Here is a 24,563-nt window from a genome sequence, read left to right as displayed (position 1 = left end):
AGAAGAAAAGAGCAGCAAATGGATGTGCCTTTCCCAAATTGAGGATTCATATGGCAAGTCTCGCATATAATATGAAGGTTAGGATGAATAATGAAACAGTTTGTTGGAACACACACAATTTCATGTCCAGGTTCTATCCAGGATGCGAAACTAGGACACCAAGTTTTTTTGCACGTTACGCTAATCATTCAGCCACAGAGCCGAACTAAGGGTCCCGGGTTCGAACCCCGGTCGGGCTTGGTTGTTTGTGAATGTTCATTCATCAATTTCATTATTTCATCACTCATCCCCATCTTCGTAAATTAGCCAAGAGGCAACAAAACGCGAAGTAAAATAAACTAAATCAAATCAAGATAAAAATAAAAAACAGAGCCGAACTGAAATACTTTGTATTTGGCGAGTGATTCCCGACACGTAAACGATACAACTGGGAAGATAAAAAGAGACTGTTGCATTGGCGCCTTCAAGTCTGGGCAGAGCATTCAACCATATCAGTATCAATCACTCAACTTGATTTTGTGGTTTCAGGGTGAATCGTAAGCAAGCCCATACTTCCGGTCATTCTGTCTGTTTCTGTCCTCCAACTTAGAGATATGCGTGTGTAACATAGTGTTAATGCGCAGGGACATGTGAAAAATGCTAACGTTGGGATAACCGTTAAAATAATAGAAATGATAATTGCATTATGGTGGATTAAGGGTGTTGTTTGTTAACTGACTGTCACAATTACAAGTATGGAAATTTAAATCTTTGTAGTTAAGTAAAACTCTTGGTAAAATATCTTCATACCAATGGCTAATAATGTATTTAAACGCGTCGTTTCTCAACGTATGGAGCGCGACCCACTGCAGGGTCCCGAGAAGGCGTTTGGTGTGTCGCGTAGTCGGGCTCGAAAATTTATTTTTTGTGTCTCAAACACTTATTACATTTTAATTACTAAGATACATTGTTTAACAATTTAAATTCAACTCTTGTTGTACGAAGTCTAAGCTCTTCATGTCTATTACTTGCGCTCTACCATCGCTTTTTGCCGGCATCTCTCAATTTCATCATGCGTGTTTAGTTAGACTAGAGTAAATTAGTCTTTTAAATCACATATTTACTTTTCTTGAAGGAAGTATACGTAATTTCATTACGGAAATGTAAAAGAGGGCTTCTTAAAGTACTCGATGTTAGCAAAATATGATTTTAAACTGGGTGCACACCCCTTCAACTAATTTTGCCGGCGCCCATACTTGTGTGTCCCGTGAAGTGTAATATCCTTCAAGGTGGGTCCCGAACTGAAAAAGGTTGAGAACCATTTATTAAAGGTAATATACCTAGATATTAGTATTTTCAGTTTGAGACATCACAGAGTGCGAAGGGGCGGTTTTTGAAGGACTGCTGAATTCGCCGCATTATTCCTGCAAGGGAAAGGGTGGGGATATCGTATTGTATCCATGTACATAAGAAGCACGGACTTGAAGTTTCCTATAGGATATATTAAATATTACGTGCAACCCCCTCTCCTCTACCGCCAATAAATCTTTGACACGCTGCTACCACGCGTCTGTACTCTAACTTTGCGCTTTTAGTCAGAGGAGACGCGTTTCTTCACACACTCACCTAATAATTCATGAAAATCCACGTTCTTAGAATGTCATTCCCAATCAGTGACATTGCGAATAGAAATGCGGGAATATAGCTCGCGTACTTTGAAACGGTGTTCATTGAAAATAACCCATAAAGCTTTCACGTTGAACGGTGCTGAAACTTGGTTCACGTCAAAATTTACGTCTTGTCGAATTGTATTACTCGCCCCATCTGTCGCCACATCGATGGCGACGCAATCGATCACGGTTAAGCTCTGGCAATTAGTAATATTTTATTATTACTGCAAGAACTGTGCGATACTGCTAGGCCTACTAAGTGAATTTCCCTTCCATACACGTTACATTAAATCATTTTATGAACAAAAGAAATTAGAAACATTGGTAGGGAACATCCCTAGAGAACAGTGTAATTTATTTTCATTTTTCATTAAAATATTTATTTACAGTTAAAAATTTGATAACAAGATATTGTAGGAATGGCAGCATTCCCCTCTCCTCGTGATCCAGTCTCGATCAACCTATCTGTGAACAAAGTGAACTATATAGAAGAATGTTGTTCCCTAGTCATAGAGGATCACCGACCTCTACTCCGATGGAGGTACAAGGGCGGATACTTTATTAATGTTACTCGGCCATCCAATTTATAATAATATTTTGAGACGTTTCGGGCGAGAGTATCTCATTTCCCAGTTAATCCGCCCATGACTAAATTTAAACTGCATGGGCTATTTTACGCTTAATGGGGAGAGTTTCTTCTATTTTTGTGTCCCATTTTGGATATTTTACGTTGCTTTTCACCGTAGAAAGATGAAGTAATGGCATTAAAATCGCACAAACACAATGAATCGTCTATGCCTAACCAGCGTTGAACCCGCTTACCTCTGGCTCTGGAGGCTGTTAATCTCACCACTTAACCGTGGTTGGTTGGAACTTTAGTGAATGTACGTATGCCAATAAAATTGTTTATAATGATAGGTTTGATTAGATATATTTCATTCGCTTACTTTCAGTTAATCGCAAAGATTATTTGGATCGAGTGTCTTGAGCACGTACTGCAGGGTCCATGGTAAATATGAAGTTAAGGAAACCGTCCCGTAATATTTCCATTGTACCAGAAAATACAACAGGAAAAATAGGGAGACAGAAGGGTGTGTATTTTAGGGACAAAATATCATTGGATATACCCATAAAAACCATACGAAGATAAAATATATGGGTTTGAAATATCGTTTATTGATTGTAGTTCTCTTGAACTTGCTTTCTGTGAGGCGAGAGGTTGTATACAACTTATCCCCTTTGTTGTCGCAAAGTACGTTATTTTATATTCTACCATTGCCCTCGGTCTCCTTAGCGATTTTCTTTCAATCCTCAAATGTTGTAATGCATATGGCATAGTTATAAACATAGTGATGGACAACTTGCCTGCTGCTTCAGCTGCTGCTTAAAATAAGAGAATGCAAGTAAAATTATGCTATTGCCAGTTTAGTTTGCAGAAGCAAACGTTATCTTTTTCCTTCCTTCATTCCTACCTTTCGCCGACCCTTCTACAGACTTCGAAGCGACATGCACTGACACAGCTTGCAGAAGCATTCTTCCCAAACTTGTTTCTGTCCGACTCAAGTGCTAGGGGGAATAAAGCATTGGATCGTATCGTTTCTCAACCTATGGGGCGCGACCCACAGCTGGGTCCCGAGAGGGTGTTTGGTGGGTCGCGAAGTCGAGCTTGAGAATTTACTTACTGTCTTACAAAACTATTACATTTAAAATACTAGTATATATTTGTTTCAATATTTTAAATTCAACCCGTGTTGTCCGTAGTCTAAGCTTTACATTTCTGTTATGCGCACCCTACCATTGCTTTTCACCGGCATCTCTCAATTTCAGCTTTTAAAATTATATATGTATGGCACTTTTCTAGAATAAAGTATGTGAAATTTGTTTAAGCAAGCGTAAAAGAGGGCTTCGTAAATTACTCGATGTTAGCAAAAACACGTACTATTATAAACTGGGTGCACACCCCTTCAAGTAATTCTGCCGGCACCCATACTTGTGGGTCCCGTGAAGAGTAATATTCTTCAAGGGGGTCCCGTACTGAAAAAGGTTGAGAACTACCTGATTAGAGGCCCTTGAAAAGTTTGATTCGATTCACTGATTGATTGAGTTTATTTTACTTCGCTTTTCTGCTACTTCTGGCTAATCGCGAAGAAAAGAATGAGTGATGAAATTGAAGAAGAGACTCTCTCAAAGAACCCCAATTCCCAGGTCGGGAATCGAACTAAGAACTCGTGGCGTGCTACCCACTTCGTTACGCAGGGCGGTGCCCTAAAGGAAAACTTGGAATTGGAAGTAAATTCCGCACAGAAATGCGTACAGAGTAAGTGAATGGTGGGCGGCGTTTTCTGAATACTGATGGAAATAATTAAAGAGTTGATTTAAGTCCCGAGAATGAAGAGAATTCGTTCAAACCTAATCGGGTTTGAACGGAATCCAAGCAAATATGAGCCTCCACCGGACATGAATTCGTGACCCTTGATAAAAAGGTGACAGCATTACCAGTGCACCATCAATATAAACGGCTTGAAAACACATTGCCCCTTTGCTCGTTTCAAGATGAGTCAGTTAGAGTCAGCGTCAGGGTGCAGGTGAAGTCCCTGGAGGTCTTGCAGTGCAAATTTAGAGAAAACCGAATGACATATAGTACAGACAGATGCCTTTTATCATTCTTCTGAAAATTTATACAAATGCTGTTTATACGGCCTTACTAAAAAAACCTTGCGAAAAACACTTCGTTATGTGTTGCCGAACAAAGTTCATACATTGCTGAAGACATTATTATAGTTCACAATCAAAATTATTTGGTTATACCATACAGTGTTGTAACGAGGCTAGAAAAAGCCATTTTACCTATCGTATATTAATTTTAAAATGTGACTTTTTGTCGGAGTTTTCTTTTTTAAGTTTGTCCATTTACTTATGCCAAATCACAGGAATGTAAAAGCTTTAATAACATAAATTGGGGGAGAAATTATCTCACACAAACTAATTTGGAAGCATTAGGTGACTGTAACATCTAGAAACAATAGATTTCGTGAATATAACTTGCCTGATAATTGCAGGACAAACCACATCGTTGGAAATTGATATTGCTGAAATTAATGTCGAATTATAGGGAACGATTGATTGATTTATTTGCTTTATTTTAATTCGCTTCTTGTGCCACTTTTTGCTAATTTGCGAAGATGGGGATGAGTGATGATATCATGAAATTGTAGAATGGACACTCACAAACATCCAGACCAAGGCCGGGATTGAACCCGGGGCCCCTGGTGTCGTAGCGCGATGTGCTAATCACTCCACCACGGGGGCCGACTTAACAAGAACGAAACAAGTTTCAAAATATTAAATTTCGTACGTAAATAAATCACCGAATGCATAGTCCGCGTATGCAAGGGCCGAGTGACGGAGCAACCAAAACATTAAAAATTGCTTCATGTTTGTCAACCCGGCGTTGGTCTACTTGTTAGCGTTGCTCTAACATTGAAATTTATGTGCTTATATATCTGTTGTAAAATTCGAAAGTGTTTTGTTTTGTCACGGGCCGGAGGGGGGTCATAACATGGTGGAGCAGTGGTGGCGATTAGGGGGGCGAGGGGGGTACTTGCCCCTCGTTCATCGTCACTTTCGTCCTTGCACTGTGCTAAACCTTATCTTCAAAGGGAAATATTGTCTTTGACCCCGCGGTTTTGGAACCCAATCGCCGCCACTGGGGTGGAGCATTTCCTATCGTCATTCGGTGCTGTGCCGTTATCCTGCAAACACATTGTCTATGTTAACTTGACGTTCACGTGTCGACCAACCTCGAAATTGTTTTTTTTTAATATTTTTTTTAGTGAATTGTATTGGTCTTCTTGTGCTTATGTGATTTTTTCTCATGATGGACAATACACACATATTGTAATGTCTCTCTTGCCCTCCGTACGCACGCCTATGAGAAGGATTGTTACTGCTGTGACTTTCCATCCGAAGTATGATTTGGAACGGTCTTCTTATCCTGAACAGGTATTGAACGTTTGAAAGATCCTAGGTGATTACTTTGAAGATCTGCCTCTTAAAGGAGGAGTTCAATGATACATGGATTCGACACACACAGAAACGCTCAGGTCGTAAGACCTGACTCAACTTTTATTCATTTTTATTATTTTACTTCACTTTTCGGTCACTTTTGACTAATCGCGACGATGAGGATGAAGTTGATGAAGTGACACTCGCATCCATGCCCAGTCCAGAATTCGGAACATTGGACGCCGGGCGACAAGTAAATCGAGTTCACAACCGTTGACTTCGTAGTAACCATTCATCTACTCGTCATTATAAGAACACTGACGTCATCAAAGCTGCTACCCTCGAGATATAAATAACCATCAAGACTAAGTTTCGGTTGTGATAAATTGTAGACAGTTGTTGCTTCATTCTGCGTGCAACATTTCATCGTACCCTAACCTCTCGATTTCAATACACCGAGCTGTTTGACACGCTCTTCATTTCAACAGTTCACTCATTAGGTCCTTATTGATGTTGTCATTTATATAGGGTGACCGTACGTCCCGTTTTGACCGGGACAGTCCCGTTTGAGAGGCGTGTCCCGGTCGTCCCTTCGATATTATTTAAAACACTATTTGTCCCGTTTTATAAAAGTCTAGGTGTTAGGTTGAAAACCAAGTATAAAGTTGAGACATTTCATGCTAAAAAAGTTTGTATTGTTTTGCGTGTGTTCCGTTATTTGTAGAGCAGTGCATAAGCATGCCCAAGAAGCGTACATGCAGTTTCAATAGGGACTTGGTACAAGACACAAACCAGAAACTCAAATGGCTAATCTCGCGTCAGATGTGTGGGGTAAGGTTTTCAAGGAGATTTATAAACGGTTGATGAAAAAATATAGCTCCTCTCAAGAAGATTGATTGTTCTGATAAATACTTCTTGCACGCCTCAACTTTAGCGTAGGGCTAACATGAAAGGTTGATCAGAAGGAACCAGAAATACCGTGTAAGTCACACCGAGATTATAAAAACGACAGTTCAAATTTCAAATAATAATAACGATAGTATAATTATAAAAATAATTTTATAATTAGGCCTAACTGATTTTTCAGGAGGGGAGGAGGTCAACTGATCTCCTTGGGATGTCCCGTTTTTGGGCCAAAATATTATGGTCACCCTACTACTAGGGCGCCAAAATATCTAGCTCCTGGGTTCTCATTCCATTGTAATTATCATGCTCTTACCATGAAAAGGTCTCCCACGTATTATCCGCGGTCCCGGGTTCGAACTCTGGTCATAGCTCCAAAATTTGGGTGATGACTCAAAAGAATGAGAATATAGTTAGGAAAACTTAATAAGGACGATCTGGCTCCTATTGAGAAAGTCTGATAACAGCGGCGGTGGGACTCAATGCGCTCAACGAAGAACACGTTGATAGGCTTTTGTCTTTAAGAAGGCTGTTGGACTCCATGGCTATGCAGAGCACCTGCGTTATATTGAAAACTGAAAATCCATTACGTGAAGTCAAATTAAAAATTTTGTAATAGCAATTTTGAAGTAATAAGCATAATCTTGAGTTTCGGGTCATAGAAACAAATGTTTAGAGTGTGAGCGAGCAAATCAATTGTTACTAAATATATGGTAAAAAACAGACAATTTGGTCCAAATTGAACAAAGTATATTTTGTCCCAATCCTCCATCCCCGGTCACGTCCCTTGTCTTGTATGTATACGTGTCAGTTAGAAACCGAATTCATTGCCTGTGTGCTCACTGAAGGTCTGCTTGAGACGATTCCCGACACTTTGGCGCCAGCTGACAGCTGGGTCGCTCGGAACTTGCTTTTGTCGCGGGCACGATTCGAATGGAAACAGACAACTCTGCTAGTGATTGTTGCAGTCTAATTCTCGAATGAATATTTCACTTGCTCTCGTTGCCTTCACGAATTTTATTTAAAGCAGCCCAATAAATCAAAGAACGAAATAGCTATATTGGGAACCTTTCAACAACTCCCATATTCGCAGCCAAAATATTTTACAATAACAGGTGTAATTGTATTTTTGACTGTAAACACAAGAATCTAATAAAAATCTTCCCACATTTTTCATCACGTTTCAATAAGTCAAAAATTACACTGTTCAAACTTTCTTGTAATACTTTTCTAGATATCCAAGTTACAAGATGTGATTTCTCAACGATAACTTTGTTGCAACATTAATATACTTCTGTCATTGTAATCAGCATTTCTTAGCTACGGTATAGTAATCGTTCATGCAACTTCCCACTCTTTAAAATGATACACCTTTACGTGAGGTGAGATCCCGCCACCATAAGTTAGGATTTGAGGAACAGAAACGGATGACACGCTCACTCAACAAGAGGCCTTGCATCAGTGGTGCTTTCAAATCTGGGCCGAGTAACAATTACAAAAGTCAGATCAAGTTTACGCCGTAGTTTAAGCTGATGCACTCGTATCCGGACTGAGATTTTCTGTGGTTTCTACAAACGACTGCAAGCATAGAAGCTTCGTCGTTGGCCAGTATTTTTCAAATATTCCTAAATCAAGTAATTGTCCAAAATAGTGGACATTAAGTGAGATAGAAAGTGTGGCCCCTTACAGCTATATTCGTGCAACGATTTAATAAATTTTATTTTACCTTTACATGATTCACATTCATATCATCAATAAATATTCCACACCTTTCTGACAATTAATATTACAATGCAATTTCTGAAGTGCAATAATGAACGTGGTATGGTGTCTGACTATCACGGGGTGACCTACCTAGGATTTTATTATTAATTAATTCAATACTTCGAATCAATATTTAGCCATTTGCAGTTTCTTAAGACAGGTCTACTCATGAGAAACCGTTGAAGGGAAAAGTGAACTGTGCACCGTATCCGACGAAGAGAAAGAAAACTGTTCGTGTTAACTAACTCCTTTATTAGGAAGAATATTTTTTTATAGGGTAAATCTCTAACATGCCCACATGTACGTATTCGTTTAGGTCTCTGGTTTGAATGCTTATTTAGAAAAATAAATAACAGAAATAAAAGTTTCATCGATGTAATTAAATGTTACAAATATTACAAATGTTACAAATTTCACCCTGTCATCACTCATCCTCGTCGTCGCGATTAGCCAAAAGTGGTAGGAAAGCGACGCTAAATAACAAAATCAAATCTTTCCAAGACCGCGAACACACAACCAACATCCATACATTGAAGAAACTGAATAGCAGCAACATTTCCTTTAACGCGTGTGTATCTTTATTTTTTCCCTTTCACCCGAGTACTGCAGTGTTGCCAGTTTCCTTCAGTGCTTCACTGTCAAAAGGTTTAAAAACGATAAATATTACATCTCTACTTTCGATGTGTGAGGTTCGCGATGATACAAATGCTCAGCACTGAATAAAGATGATGACCGTGCTGAACATTTTGGCAAAGCAGGAGAAGAATTCCATGGTAAACTGTTGATTGCTCCCTTACTGTTGAAAATTATGCAACAGCGCCAGTGGATTGTTCTTATCTTGGTGAAGCTACTTTTCTTGGGTGGATTTCGAAATCAAATCAAACTTGGGCGAATATACGAGTTATTCACTTCCTTGGCTGCTTATACGTTTTCGCCTTTCAAGTAAATGCAGGAAAGCACGCCTTGTGTGAGAAGCTAAGAGCATTAAAAACGTGTTCGTTCGTCCCTCCCACTCTCTGTAAGAAAGCAATAAGAATTACGTCCTTCGTTGTCTTCACCCAAATCCATTCAGTTAACCATGTCAAACACATTACAAGACCTGGGCTCGGTGGTTGACTGAGGACGGAATAGGCAGTAAAATGTTACAAAATGAATGTTTGGCCCATCTTTCAGAGCTCAAAGACGAGGTTACGAAGTATCTTTGCGAAACTTTTCTTTGGCTTGTTCAAAGTATTTACGGGTGATTCTTTACTGCAAAGATTACTGTGGCTGTGTTTGCTTTATCGTTTTTATTTCCGTCATGTTATGATCGGAGCTTCGAAACAGTCGAATGGTAAGGGCCTAACATATAGGGCATCCCCGATTTAGTAGTAGTAACGTCGTCGGCCTGTAATCAAGGAGATCCGGGTTCGATACACGGGAGAGTGGTTCGGATAACTGTAGGTCAATCCTGATTAGCCTATCTTTGCATAAAGTATATTTAGAACTCAAGTTAGCGCAATCACATAACATTTCGGTTTCTTGAAGGCAATTGGGGAGCTACGTGGACTAGCAGGTTCCGGTCGAGAAAACCAGATAACAGCGGCAATGCGATTCGATGTACTGACCACGTGTCAACCAACGAGGAAGTCTATTAACAGGCCGTTGTTATTGAAGGAACCTTTTGCCACGGAGTTAGTTCATCGTAACTGTTACGAAGATAATTAATATATAAATTGAGCGGGTAAATATTAACAAAACAGGCTGTTATAGTAACCACTACATCGGCTTGTATTATGTTCACGCTAAACGGGGTTAAATTCTGTTACCGGGTGATAGACCAGTATTATGATGTGCAAGCTGCGAAGTTATGTAACAGTGGCGTATCTAGAAGTAGTTTTAGAGGGACATAGTCTTATTTTTGATCAACTTTCCTTTCAAAACACGTAAAACATAGGAAAATAATTCAGGATCTAGGAGTGGTAAAAATAACTCATAACTCCCTTATGCTCACATTTCTTTACTACATTTATGTACACGCCACTGAAAGCTGGTGAATACAGCCCACAAGTGGAGAGGTTTCCATATTTGGCGGTAACAGAAGCGGGGTGTAAGGGATGATTCTCCTGTAAGCACCAAAATGCCAACCTCTCTCCACGTATTACATCCTGTACTCAGGAAGGGATGAGGGGGGGGGGGGTTGGCACTAAGCCATCTTATGCTATATCCTAGGGCCGTACAAAAATGAGACCCTGAATGCGCAGAAGTTAAAAAGACCATCGACTATTACATTTTCTTAATGTTGTGATAATAGCAAATTAGAACATGTCAGATCCTTTTACCTGCTTATTTAATGAATGAAGGTGGAAGGAAGGAGTTTCTAGCGTTTAAATAAGTTCTTGCATGATGATCCTATTTTCAAAGGTCAAGTCATATAAACAATATGTACAATTTTTATGCTCGATTATAAACAATTTTTCCTCGTAAAAACGAATGTAAACATTTTAAATGCCAATAATTAAAAGTCAAGTAAAGTGGAGGGATACTAACGGTCCAAATTAACATCCTTGTTTCTTGGTTAATTCGCGTCCAGTGTGGCTACCGTAATGTAATGTTGGTTTCTGTTCCTTTAGTGTTTGTACAGTATTAGTCTGGTATGGTGAAATGCATATTGAAAGTGGCAATTTTAAAAGAAACTGAAATTTACTGAATAATTTATAATCAGACGTGTGTATATTTTAAAGTTTACAAGTGTTATTAATAGAGAGCATGCAATTAGTGGAAGTGAAGTACCATGAAAACAAAACGGTTAATAATAATAATAATAATAATAATAATAATAATAACAATGATAATATCGACAGTGCCTAAAACAAGGGATAGTCCAGGAGCCCAAATTTTATAAATCCCACTCTGCCTGGACTACAGTCAGTCTGTATTGCGCACTGTCCATACGTATTTGTTATTGCCCGCGCATCAATTACAACCTAATTTTCGCGATTGGGTAAAAGAGACAGAAGGGAGAAGTAAAATAAATCAAATCAATCCGTAGGAAAAAAAAAGCAAAATCCTCCCCTGTGCTTTGTACCACGCCATGAGGGCATATACGGGGTGTGGAGTTGGGCCCCACACTTTCTTGGTCACAGCCGAAGCCCTGGCCGCCCCCAGAGTTTCCTCCAGATACCAACTTTGTAAGACGCTGGGTGGGCGCCAAGGCCGCTTGAACAGGTGGAAAAAATCCCGGTTCTCCCTCGCCTGGTAGTCAGACGCCCTGCCGACCGAGTTACAGCGGCAGTATAAAACAGCAGCAAATGGCTGTACCTTTCTCAAATTGAGGATTCCTGTGGCAAGTCTCTCATATAATATGAAGGTTAGAATGAACGATGAAAAAGACTTTCGGAACAAACACAACTTCTATCCAGGATGCGAACCTAGGACACCGAGTTTTGTAGCGCGTCATGCTAACATTTCAGCCACAGAGCCGAACTGAAATACTTTGTAATTGGGAGAGTGATTTCCGTCACTTACACGATACAACTGGGAAGATAAAAAAGGACTGTTGCATTGGCGCCTTGAAGTCTGCGCAGAGCATTCAACCATATCAGTTACAATACCTCAACTTGATTTCATGGTTTCAAGGTGAATAGTATGTTGTGTTTCTGCCGTACAACTTATAGATTTGCATCAATAACATAGTGTTAATGCGCAGGGATATGTGAAAAATGCCAACATTGAGATATCCGATAAAATAAAAGAAATGATAATTCAAGGATCGTGGATTAAGGGTGTTGCTTTGGTAACTGGCTGCCGCAATTATAACTATATATATACATAAAACTCTTATATTTAAATTACTAAGATATATTGCTTTAATAATTCAAATTTAACCCGTGATGTACGTACATAGTCTAAACTCTGCATGTCTATTATTAAAACAACGAAACTTGGTTCACATCAAAATAGAGGCCTAGCAATCTTTGTCGAATTGTATTCCTCGTCCCCATCTGTCTCCATATCGATGACGGGCAATGGTTTCACGGTTAAGCTCTCGCAATTAGTAATATTTTATAATTACTGCAAGAATTGTGCGTTAGCTTTCCTTTCCTTTATGCTTACTTGTGAAATCTCGATTATTTATTTCAATTTCACTGGCTTTTATAGTTTTTATTCTTATTTTTAACATACGTATATTGTATTTTAACCTGTTCAAAAGATGTAACTTGTTTCTCTAATATCTAGACTTGAAACACGACCAATTTGTACTATTTTTATACCTTACTTAAACCTGTTCTTCCAACAAAAATTAATTGTGTTATTTAAGTCACGACTTTACAATCTTAAGGTCTGTAGGAATTGAACAGGAAAGGGTCTCAAATTACATTAGCTTTACCTTTTATCGGCTACAATTGAATTGTACCTATTCTGGCTCAAGAGGAAAAGACAGAAGAGGATAGGTGGCAGTCAAAATGTTGAATGAATGAGAATCTGACCAAAGAACCCTTGCAGAAATATTATACGTATAAGACATGATTGCATGCATGAAACCATTGTTTAACAAAATAACTGCAGTTAAGACTGTAAGAAGTTTTATATTATCCCTAGCTTATCCCTGGCGTACAATAAACGTAGACAGACTACTTACATAAGGGAGGCCTCAGAGGCCCACACATTTTCTTCTTCTTTAACATTAAAATTCAAGAAACAATTTTTTAAAATGAATCATTTCTTCCTTTGTTGTTCATATAGCTGCAGTTATATAATATTGCACGAGTGTCACACACAAATTTTATCATTCACTAAACCTGAAAATAACATGTTAATGTTGAATCAATGTTTTTTTTGTTTACATATGAGCAGTTCTATAGTTGTTATAATAATTACATTAATTACCATAATTACCAACCAATTGTACACTGTTACAAGGTACACAAGTACCTTGGTGGAACATACATCTGTATTAGGGCTGATAGGCCCTCAACCTAAATTTTCCTCGTATGTACGTTACCTTCATCATTTTATGAACGAAGGCAATTGAGAAATATTGGTAGCGAACATTGTAATTGACTTTAGTTTATTTTCAATTTTTTTATACAAATATCAACAGTTCAAAATTTGATAAAAAGAGGTGGTGGGTTTGGAGTCTCTCCCTCCCCCCTGCCCATCACGGATAAGCTATTGCTAACAATAAATCATTTTAATTAAGAGCGCGGGGGAAGGGGCTGTAGTGAAACTAAGTAGCTTATACACAATACAGTAGGGATCCTGGCTCCCACGGGAGTCCCGTGGATGATCTAAGGTCAATTTTTTTTCGGCCATGTCCATGCATAAAACGGCTCTGGAGCTCACCCAGCCTCAAACAAACGGGTGCCTAGGGTTAAACTTGGGGGGGGGGGGTTAAAGGCGGCAAGAACGTGTTGCTTGGGCTTGTTCACTTAGAAGCGAAACCGAAACTCGAGCTCTCTAGCACACAAGTGGCGATGCAACTCCAGACGGTTTTGCGCCAGGGACAGATAACGGTTTAGCAACTGAGGTTCGGTTGGAAACTGCATTTCTACAGTCGTGGCTTTGTTCCACTGCTTTGGTTGCGATGAAGTATTTTAACAGTTGTCTGTATTTCGCTGCAGGGTTGTTGCAAGGGGTAATAAAAGAATGTTAATGCTAGTATTACCTCGTGTGATATAACATGGATTATTATCTCTCTTTGGATAAAATTAACAACGGCAAGATAGCAAAGTATTTAATCAGAAATCAACAAAATGAATACAGCATTTACTTTTCTTTACCTTTTGATGTATTACCAAAGGAATTAGCTGTCTTTGTTTTTAAATACTGCCGATACTGTGCGTAAATGCAGTCAGTAACCCTGCCCCCAAAATGGTATGTTTACTGTCTCTTCCAACGCTCTCTATTTCTAACTATTTACTTATTGGCCTCCTTAGGCAGATGAAACTGATATGCGAATTCGAACCCAGAATTTTTGGAGCTGTGATTATGAGTCGCAGTCATAGCTGCGATATATAAAATAAAGTTTAGATTACAATTCTGTTGAAGTAGGAGAATTTTTCGTAAGTAACGAAAGCGCTTTGCTCATATCAGAATAGCACCTTTCAGTAAACAAAGGATTCATTGATTGACTTTGTGTTTTAAGTGTACTTTATGCACAGTGTGGGTAATCAGGACTAGACCTACAGTGTAAAGTGAAATCCGAACCACTAAGTGCCTCCACCGGCTATCGAAGCAGGGACCCCTTGATTACAATGCGACGACGTTACCACTACGCCAACAGGGAGGTCCCAGTAAACAAACAAACACAATACGAGTACAAAGAAGTGTAACAGTGTAAAATTTACTTCCTCTTGTTCTACCTACTAAACACCCGATATCATCACACCTTCAAACACCATCCCTAGTTTTGGTTATCGTCAATATTTCCTTGCACACATGAAGCAAATGAAAATTGATATGTCAAGGCATGGTGGTGCGTACGAGGGGTGCCAGTGGGGCCTGAGTGCCCTCTCATATGTCCTCAAAAAAAAATATGTATAAACAACCATTACAATAATGAAAATAATGTCTCCTGCGCTGCCTCCAAATTTGAATGTTAACAGTTGGGTCGTTCTCGAGTTACAACTGGGGCCTCCCCGCTGTTCGATACCCAGTGGAGGCACATAGTGGTTCGGATCCCACTTTAAACTGCAGGTTCAGTCCCAATTAGCTTTACTGTGCAGAAAATGGACTTAATAAAATACTTACCAAATTCAATCAATCAATCAGTAGAGTTAGAGCCGGTAGGTTGAAGAGACTTGCAGCCAAAGCTGGAAACCATCCGGAGAGATGACCTTTCGTTCGGGATTCACAAGAGATAAGAGGAAATACTTGAATGCTTGTCGAGTTTCAAACAAATGATGTTGACTAATACAATAAAATACAATGGTAACAATACCCACAATAGTTTCCAAAATGATCTACGTAATCTGTACGATGTTTCTAGACGAGAAACATTATACTTGAGAGGTTTCAAAGTAGACTTCGATTGATTTGATTTATTTAACATCGCATTTCCACTACTTTTGGGTAATTGCGAAGATGAGGGTGAATGGTAATACGATCAGATTGATGAAGTAGCAATCACAAACCTACATGGACGACACAACCCAGGCACCAGAGCCTCGTTAGTCTGCTAAATACAGTTCAAGGTCAGACTCCAAGACACACATTTTGGCGAAGTACAAAATAATTTTAACTATATTCTTCTTATTATTATTCAATTTGTTCGACATAGCATGCAGTTTTTCTTGCATAACAATTGTGTTACTGAATTCTAATTAGATTTTTTATGTGTAAATATATAGCGTACTACATACTGCACGAGAAATTGCTCTACTCGATTTATATAGGGCCTCCTTAATCTGTTTTTCGGGGGGGGGGGGGTGCAAAACTGATATAGCAGTCACCGTTTTGCTGGTGTGTATTAACGCTTTTCGTATAGTAACGTTATCGGCCTGTAATGAAGATGTCTCTGATTCGATTTTCAGTGGCGGCACATATAAATAGTGTAAATACCGTCACAACTCACAATAATAGGAAAAGCTGTGCTAAGGTGATAATGCATACCCATAAACAATAAGGTCAAATATTTATCTTCATATACCTAATGGTTTCTGTGAAAGGGGGGAAATGAACTCATGACAATTAAGCTAACACTGTCCAGATAGGCAACTGAAACACTCCTTAACACTCCCATGCATGCATATGTGTGTGATGGGTAGGGAGAGGAGAGCGTATAGTTTAGAATTCCATTACTTACGTCTTTAAGTGACATTTCAAAAGCTGAATATCTGTTCCTCAGCATCATGAAACATGACCTTGAGACTCCGTATCGTATCGTTAACTAAATAAAGACCGAGAAACGGATGGAAATTGGAAATTATTGATTGTTTTGGTGTACTTCACTTTTCTTTTCTGCCACTTTTGACTAATCGCGAAGATGAGGATGAGCACTGGTTTTCTCCCTATATTTTAGTCGCAATTAGTCACCGTGCACAGTTTTTTTTAAAGTAAACGCTTCCTCCACAACTACATAAGTTTGAGTAGAATAAAAATAGTTACAAGGAACACAGACATTTGCTAGTAAAAAAAGCGTGATCTGCGCGCTTTACAAAAGTACTAGCAACATTTTTTCTTGGTAATTAACAAATCACACAACATTTTAACGTCTACGGCCACTAGGCCTAACTACATATAACAAAGCGTCACAGATTCAACTACAGTTTCTGCCTCGATCGATAATCTCATCACGGGAATTTAAACGTCATTTCTACAGCAAATCTTTTCTCAAAAACCACGACAGTGCAGTTATGCAACGTGCCTGTATAAATTCCAGCCACAGAAGCCACATGTGGAGATAAAGAGTGTCTGCCAAATGGCAACCGTTGCGGAGAAAGCGGTACGGGACGGATAAAGCCGCGTTTACACCGAATGTTACCTACAACTGTTATCAACATTTTGTTACCAACACGGTTAAGAACAGATATTGCCAACAAATGTTGGTTGCCATAACACTACTTTCACTTTATTTTTGTTAATAACTTTTGTTAACATTTTGGCTGCAAGATGCCGACTGTGGAGGAAGTTGATTACTCTCTGTGGCAACATGAGTCATTTTGACCCAACAGAGAAGACAGAAGATTCTGGATGAGACCTTCACTGCGGGCAGGAAGTAATTGTAACGGAAGTGTCCTTTGATCTTTACCGACTTCTAGTGGATAACATTTCTGTTTCCAACAAGGGAAATCTGTTGCTAACGTGAGATGTTGGTAAGAAATTCAGAAGCGTTTTTTCGAAATATTACCAAAATTTGTTGGTGACGTGTGTGTGCAACCCCGGTGTAAACGCGGCTTTATAGCATGGATAAATCCTGGAAAGTTTCGATACAAAATTTGTTTTCCAATAGTTTTGTTATCCTGAATTGGTATTGAACTACAGCTAGGATCGTAGCAGTTAGTTAATATACTATTTTGTTCATCATTTGAAACTTTTCAGGTACTACAAATCGACATTAACAGTCGAAATAGACGATTACGTTACATTTACATGTAAATGTAATGTAATTGTTTGAGCAATGTTAATTTGTTCGAGCAATAAAATGTAAATAAGAATTTAAGAACTAAGAATATGATTTACATTTATTGATTATAAAGTACATTGATTGAGTTGGTGTTTTAAAGTCTCTTTTATGCACAGTAAAGCTAATCGGGACTCGAACTACAGTTTAAAGTGGTATCTGAACAACTATGTGCCTCCACCGGGTATCGAACCCGTCGAACATTTACTGCAGCTGCGCTACCAGCAGATGCCACCCGAAAACAACGACGCGACGGGAGACGTGCACGTTGTCATGTCGGTTCGAAAAGTTGCATTTGTTATTGAATGTTTTTCCAAGTGACAAATGTCGCTTCTCGCTTCGGTCGGGAAGCTCCGCAAGACTCGTACGGGATTCGAACACAGGATCCCTAGTCGTAGAACACGGAACCAAGTATTTATACTTCTCAAAGTTAACTGCTTGATCGCAATCCTTAACTACATTCAATTTCAATGTAGTTATTTTTTTAACAGTCGTGTTTGGCAACACTGATAAGTGAAGCGAAGTTTTTACTCTCGGCCTGCAGCCACGGCGAAACCCTGGATGTCTTCTTGCAACGTTGCTACACGTATTGGACGTCTTCTGTAATCGCTCGCCCCCTGTGTCTGTTGTCACGGTATCTTACGCTTGATCTCTCCATTGCGTAAGTTTCACAATATCCATGTGTCCTGCTCCTTACTTCGGTTTGTGTGCGTGTGTGTTCAAAGTTCAAATATATAACATATGTATAACATACAAAAACTTACGCAGAGATATTCGAATTATCATATGCGTATAATGCATTTTCATATACATAAAACAACCGAGAGAACAATGAAATGTACATTTGATGATGGTCCCCAACAGAAACTTTAAGGAAGGAGAAAAACCTCGAGTTGAAGACATCGATTTCATTCCTTTTTGATAAATAATGCCTGTAAACAACATGTACTTGCCTTCTATGATATTAATGAAAATATTAATTCCACTGTAGTAAACACTACTTGCTAGATGGCAAAATAAAATATAAACTACATATATACTCTTCCCGTTTCTAAACCTGATAATTTATAGCCGTGTATTAGAATGCACTTTATAATTAATAATGCAATGAAGTAAATGGTCGCACAGTATTTAGGTTTAATGGAAGATAGAGCATTCCTTCCCTCAGTGTGGTCTTTATAAAACAATATTTACAAAGTTACAGAAGCAAATGTACTTGAAGGGACTGCGAAGCGTTAGGTAGATTTTATGCCATCAAAATATATGTGGCGACTGGTACAAAAAAAGTAAAGTTCCCCCTGTGTATGGCACCGTGTCGTGACACCATTCGAGCAAATGATATGGCTCCACACATTCTCGATCTCTGCCGTATTGAAGGAGACATGAATGATCAACACCACACTCTGATGTAATCTAGGGGTCCCGGGTTCGACACGCGGTGGAGGCACATGGTACAGTGATTCGGATCCCACTTAACTGTAGGTCCAGTCCCGATTAGCCTTACTGTGCATAAAGTTTACTTAAAATTCCAAATCAATCAATGAATCAAAAACCACGCTCTGGTGAAGCATTGTAAAGGGAAGTCTCCTCAAAACGAACGTATTCAGTAGATTCGACTATATTGCAGCTGACCTTCGTGGAGGAAATGTTAGCACAGTGCGTTACGACGGTACGTGGTTTCGGTTCGAATCCCGGTCTGCTCATGGGCGTTTTTTTGACGGTGAATTTCATCATATTATTACTCGTCCACGTCGTTTGGATTAGCCAAAAATGAAAAAAGCGACGCTAAAAATAATCTAATAAAATGTATTCATTTTTTACCTTCCGGCCTCCATGAAGAAGTGGCTACGAAGCTAAAGCCCTACTTTTGAATCCTGGGTAAGGAATGAATATGTCATCGTGTTCGTTCTGATTCCACCATTAATGCGCATTAACGATTAACCTACGACGTAGAAATACGCTTAAAATAAACGTAAATATACGTTACTTTCTTCTGTTGCTTCATTAATGTAGATCATTTCTCTATCCTAGGGAAAACATGTTAGTTTAGCAACGTAAAGAATATTCACTTTCGGGGCAATCCAAGGCATTGAGAGGCAGTGGTGAAGCAAGGGGTGCGAGAAATGCGCAACCGCACGGGGCCTCGCGCCTAAAGGTGTCTCGAGTCGCATTAGCTTCATACGGAAAATGTTATAAATAGAAGTGGGGGAAGAAAACATGTGGGCAATAATATTAAACTATTCTGTATTCATCTGGTTTTAAATTCTAGTTAAACGTTATAATTTGAATGAATACGTCAAATCAGGGGCATAACATACAGGCAGGCAGGAATAAGTAAAAAATGATCGTCGTTTTTCTCACGTGAAACAGTTAGCAACAATTCACGATAACTTGCTTAGACATTTGTTCCCATTTATTCTTTCATTAATAAAAAGCCCGTTGTCTTGTATTCTCTTCTTTCTCTTTATCTTTCACTCCCGATTATAATATGTTAACAACAAACGCCTCCAACTGCCACGAAGCAAGTGTGAGGCATTTAAATGCTCGCGTTGTTTTATTGCTTCCTAGAACAGGCCCGTACCCAGGATATTTTTGAGGAGGTTGGAGACAGATCCGAAAATGTGGAACAAAAGGGAAGATCAGAATTGCTGTTGGATTTGTTGAGTTAGGTTATTTTACGTTGATTCTCTGACACTTTGGCTTATCGCGATGATGAGGATGAGTAACGATATGATGAAATTTATCAAGGAACACTCACAAAGAACATCCAAGGCCAACCCTGGATTCGAACCCGGAACCCACGGCTTCGTAGCGCGCTGCGCTAACCACTCCGTCAAGGTGGTCGACCCTGGTCGGCGCAATTCTGTTGGGAGTACTGGATGTGACCACCAATGTTTCGGTAGTATTATTGTACGAGCTAGTGCTAGCTCGTAGATACATTGCTAAGTATACACCCAACGGTTAAAGCAATATGTCCATCTCCTTTGAATTTTCATTCAGTCTGTTTTCCACAGTGTCATGATAATGGGTTGAAATAGAAACGCAGATGTCAACATAAGCTTCACATCAAAAGAATCAATGACCCCTTAGAAGAACACAAGATGTAGGGTAAAGAGAGAATGAAAATGGTGGTGAATAATTTGCCTACTATTATCTTTCCTAGCTATAGAATTGTAGAGTTGCAATGTTATGGTCCAAAGTATCGGGAAAAAATCAACTCACCGATAAGCCCTCTGCCCCCTATCCGACAATCAGCATTCAGCAACACTATCGCTTACAGACTAATGTTGGTGCTTATTGTTTGCATTCAATTCTCAGAAGTTGAATAGTACTGTGTTCCGCAAACTAAAAATGTTTTCATTATTTTAGAAACGTTCTTGTACCAGCACCATTGAACAGCCATGATAATTCTATGGTTAGAAAATAATACATATATTAATTAAATTATACGTATTAGCAATCATTATTAAAATGAAGAACATGTCAAAATGTGAGTTACCCCCCCAAAAAAAATAAACATTTTCGAAACACGACTTAAGTTTGAAAGATATTGGGACAGGGATTAGAAGAAATGGACTGTCGCGACTAAATTGGAATGCCTTGTAAACACGCATCAATGATTATAAAACAAAAAATACATGGACAGTTTACTTTCCCTTGGTAGATAAGGTTTAGCATAGTGCTCTCGCAAAGGTGGAAAAAAAGGGGGAAGCGGCTGCTCGCCCCCACTTCCCCTTAATTTCCGCCACTGGATGCGGGCCTCGCCTTCTAATCTCGTCCAGGGCTTCGCATATTGCTACGCAACTGAGAGAGGATTACTAAATTCAAAATTCCACCTTTCGAAGCGTCATACATGGATTGTGCACTTATTAATATACTTATTGTTAGTTGATTTAGCTCATTTGACGTCGCATTTCTACCACTTCTGGCTAATTGCGAGGATGCAAATGAATGCCAGAAATGAATGAAGGGACAATCACAGATTTAAGGGTCTTAGCAATAGCAAACAAATTTCGCGACGTGTGACCGTCGCATTACATTACCTTCTCCCCTCTCTCTTGCCATTACTGTGTGCCGTGTTCCTTCAAATTCTGACATGTATTTGTATGAAGTTCAGATGCTATGCAAGAATAAAGATTGGAATTGAAAGCGTTTTGGAGGAAAACTGAAGTAAATTTTGCATTTAATTCTAACGATGTTAATACAAATAAATAAACTATGTAAACATGTGTAGAATTAGTGACTTAGTTCAGATCGACAAGTTACTGTTCCTAGCCTCACCGATGGCGAAGTGGTAGCGTCGTCGCCTTGTAATCAAGGGGTCCCGGGTTCGATACCCGGTGGAGGTACAAGTGGTTCGAATCCCACTTTAAACTGTAGGTCCAGTCCCGATTAGCCTTACTGTGCATACAGTGGACTTAAAACACCAAATCAATCAATCAATCAAGTTACTGTTCCTGGATATTAAGGTAAAGAGATAATGGGTTGTTGCAAGTCTACTTTGTGAACAGATCGACTAATCGGGACTGAATGGGATCCGAAACAATATGTGCCTCCACCGGACATCGAATCCAGGAGCCCTTAATCAAGGTCCGTAGAATCATTCTTCCTCCCCGTCTGAGAAGGTCCCGTCATAACTGGGCTTTTCTAACAACCCCTGCGGTCGAGAATTCTGTGACGTCATCGCGAAAGCACTTGCCTTCCTTCGCCAGTCTTTTCACATGGAAGCGCATTGGAGGCACGAATGTTTTGAATTAGTATACAGACCTATATGTATGCAATTGTTGTTGGAATTTTTGTATGCAACGTCGTATTTAGAGGGTGGGTTCTGGGGTCAAGCTCCCCCGGAAAACTTGCGAAGTAGCTACTTAAATTTAAAAAGCAAAATACTTGATTACAGTATGACCAGTGAGCCGGAACGCTCCGGAACTCTGTTGAAGGAACTCAGTTCCTGCTGCGACATAATACACGAAAGTCCATTCTTTGTTACACCTTGTAAACAATAGGTAAGGAGGAAGGAGAAAGATCTTGAACTAAATTTTACTCTTGTCGGTGGTTGGCCCGAAAATTTAGAAAAAAAAATACATTTCGGTAATAATAATAATTATATATTATTATTATCGCAAGTTAGCCAAAAATTGCCCAAAAAGCGAAGTAAAATAAAGCATTTCAATCAATATCAATAAATCAATAAAAATAACAATCTCGGGTCTCGTAGCAGTCAGACGCCCTACCGACTTAATCACCACAGCTCCCTGCCTCTATTCACAAATCATCCATAATTATTATTCCTATTTTATGAAAGTCAACCCTTTACGCACTCTGCCATAGATCCGTCTATTCTTTGTCTTTTAACATAGTGTTATTAGCAGATATTGTAATACCAAGATATTTTTGTGTGATACATATTATACTATTATATGTGATACAATTGACCAACGTTCATGAACCCTTCCCGGAATATATTTCTAGATAAATGTCTGCGTCCATTTCATACCCCAGAAATAAAATAAAAGATATAATGAGTTAAATATTTTGTTGTAACTATTGGAAAATATTGACACCTCGTCGTTGTTTGAAATGAATTTGTCAAGGCAGAGGAGAAGCTTCCTTCCGAGGTGACGCCAGAAGTTTACGACCCCCACCCCTCGCGGAAAAGGGGCTGTTATGGACAGACCTCTTCAAGCGGGGTAGGAGAAAGTCTTCACGGACCTTGCCCTTAATAAAAACCTTGATTAGAAAGTGACATCGTTCTTAGTCCACCATTTATATATGTATAGAAAGATTTCAACACTGGGAAATATACAATATTACAGGATTGTAAAAAAACAATTATAAAATTACTGTAAAATTTAAGAACGATAAGTAGTTACGAGGATTTCCGAATAATTCGTTCCGAGTAATGTTTTGGTCCTATAAACTTAGAAGAATCAGGTCATTGACTTGAGGTTTTATTTCAAATCTACTTTATGTACAAATAGGTTAGTCATAGTGGACACCTACAGTTTAAAGTTGAATCATAACACTATATGCCTCCATCGAACACAGAACCCCTTGCTTACAAAAGGACATGTGAAAAATGCTAACGTTGGGATAACCGTTAAAATAAAATAAATGATATTTGCATGATGGTGGATTAAATGTGTTGCTTTAGCTGACTTTCGCAGTTATAACTATCGAAAATTATATATTTGTAGTTAGGTTCGCCTAAAATATATTGGTTGTTGGTTGATTTGGTGTTTTATGTTCACTTTATGCACAGTAAGGCTACCTAAAATATATTGGTAAAATGTTTTACATTTTCACACAAATGTCAAGTTAATGTACTTGAAGGTTATATATAGTGTAAGTATGAGACATCACAGAGGGTGGAGGGATGGTTGTTGAAAGACTGCTGAATTCGCCGCATTATTCATACAAGGGGAGAGGGAAACTCTGCGTTCAAAACGTAAATATTCTCACCTAAAACGCTAGTAGCAACAAAGGAAGAGGGGAGAATTGTTTTCATCTCTTTGTCCTCAATATGTAGCATGCATGTACTAGTACATGAGAAGCAGCAACTTGAACTTTTCTAAAGGATAAATGAAAAATCTGCTGCTACCAAGGGCTCTGTGTACTGGGTTCTACTCGTAACGGTGTTTTCACATGTTGACTCTCATGCTAGTCATTCATGACAGTCTGTGCTCTTAGTAGGTCATTCCTAATCAGTGACATGAATAGATATTGATATTTTTTAACATTAAAATTCAAGAAACTATTTTCTAATGAATAATTTCTTCCTTTGTAGTTTATATTAGGTGCAGTTATGTAATAATTATAATAATTGCAAAATTATCATCATTGAAAAAAAGAGAACCAATTACACGAGTTTTACACACATTTTATCATTCTCTAAACCTCAAAATAATATGTTAATATTGAATCAATGCTTTTTCTTGTTCACATCACATTACCATCACCTCCAAATTAGCCGCGATTGAAGGGTGTGTGAAGCCCTACACATCGTTTTATCTAGTCTGATAGATAGTATGGTCATTGTTAAGAGGTAAAAGAAAGGTAAAGTGCTTAGCACTACGCCATGAAGGCGTATAGGGGGTGTGGGGGTAACACCCCACTGTTAAGAGACTAAACAAAATGCA

Source organism: Lepisma saccharinum, chromosome 6 (assembly GCF_977018435.1).
Source record: "Lepisma saccharinum chromosome 6, izLepSacc3.1, whole genome shotgun sequence".
Taxonomy (NCBI): Eukaryota; Metazoa; Arthropoda; class Insecta; order Zygentoma; family Lepismatidae; genus Lepisma; species Lepisma saccharinum.
This window is presented reverse-complemented; position numbering follows the sequence as displayed.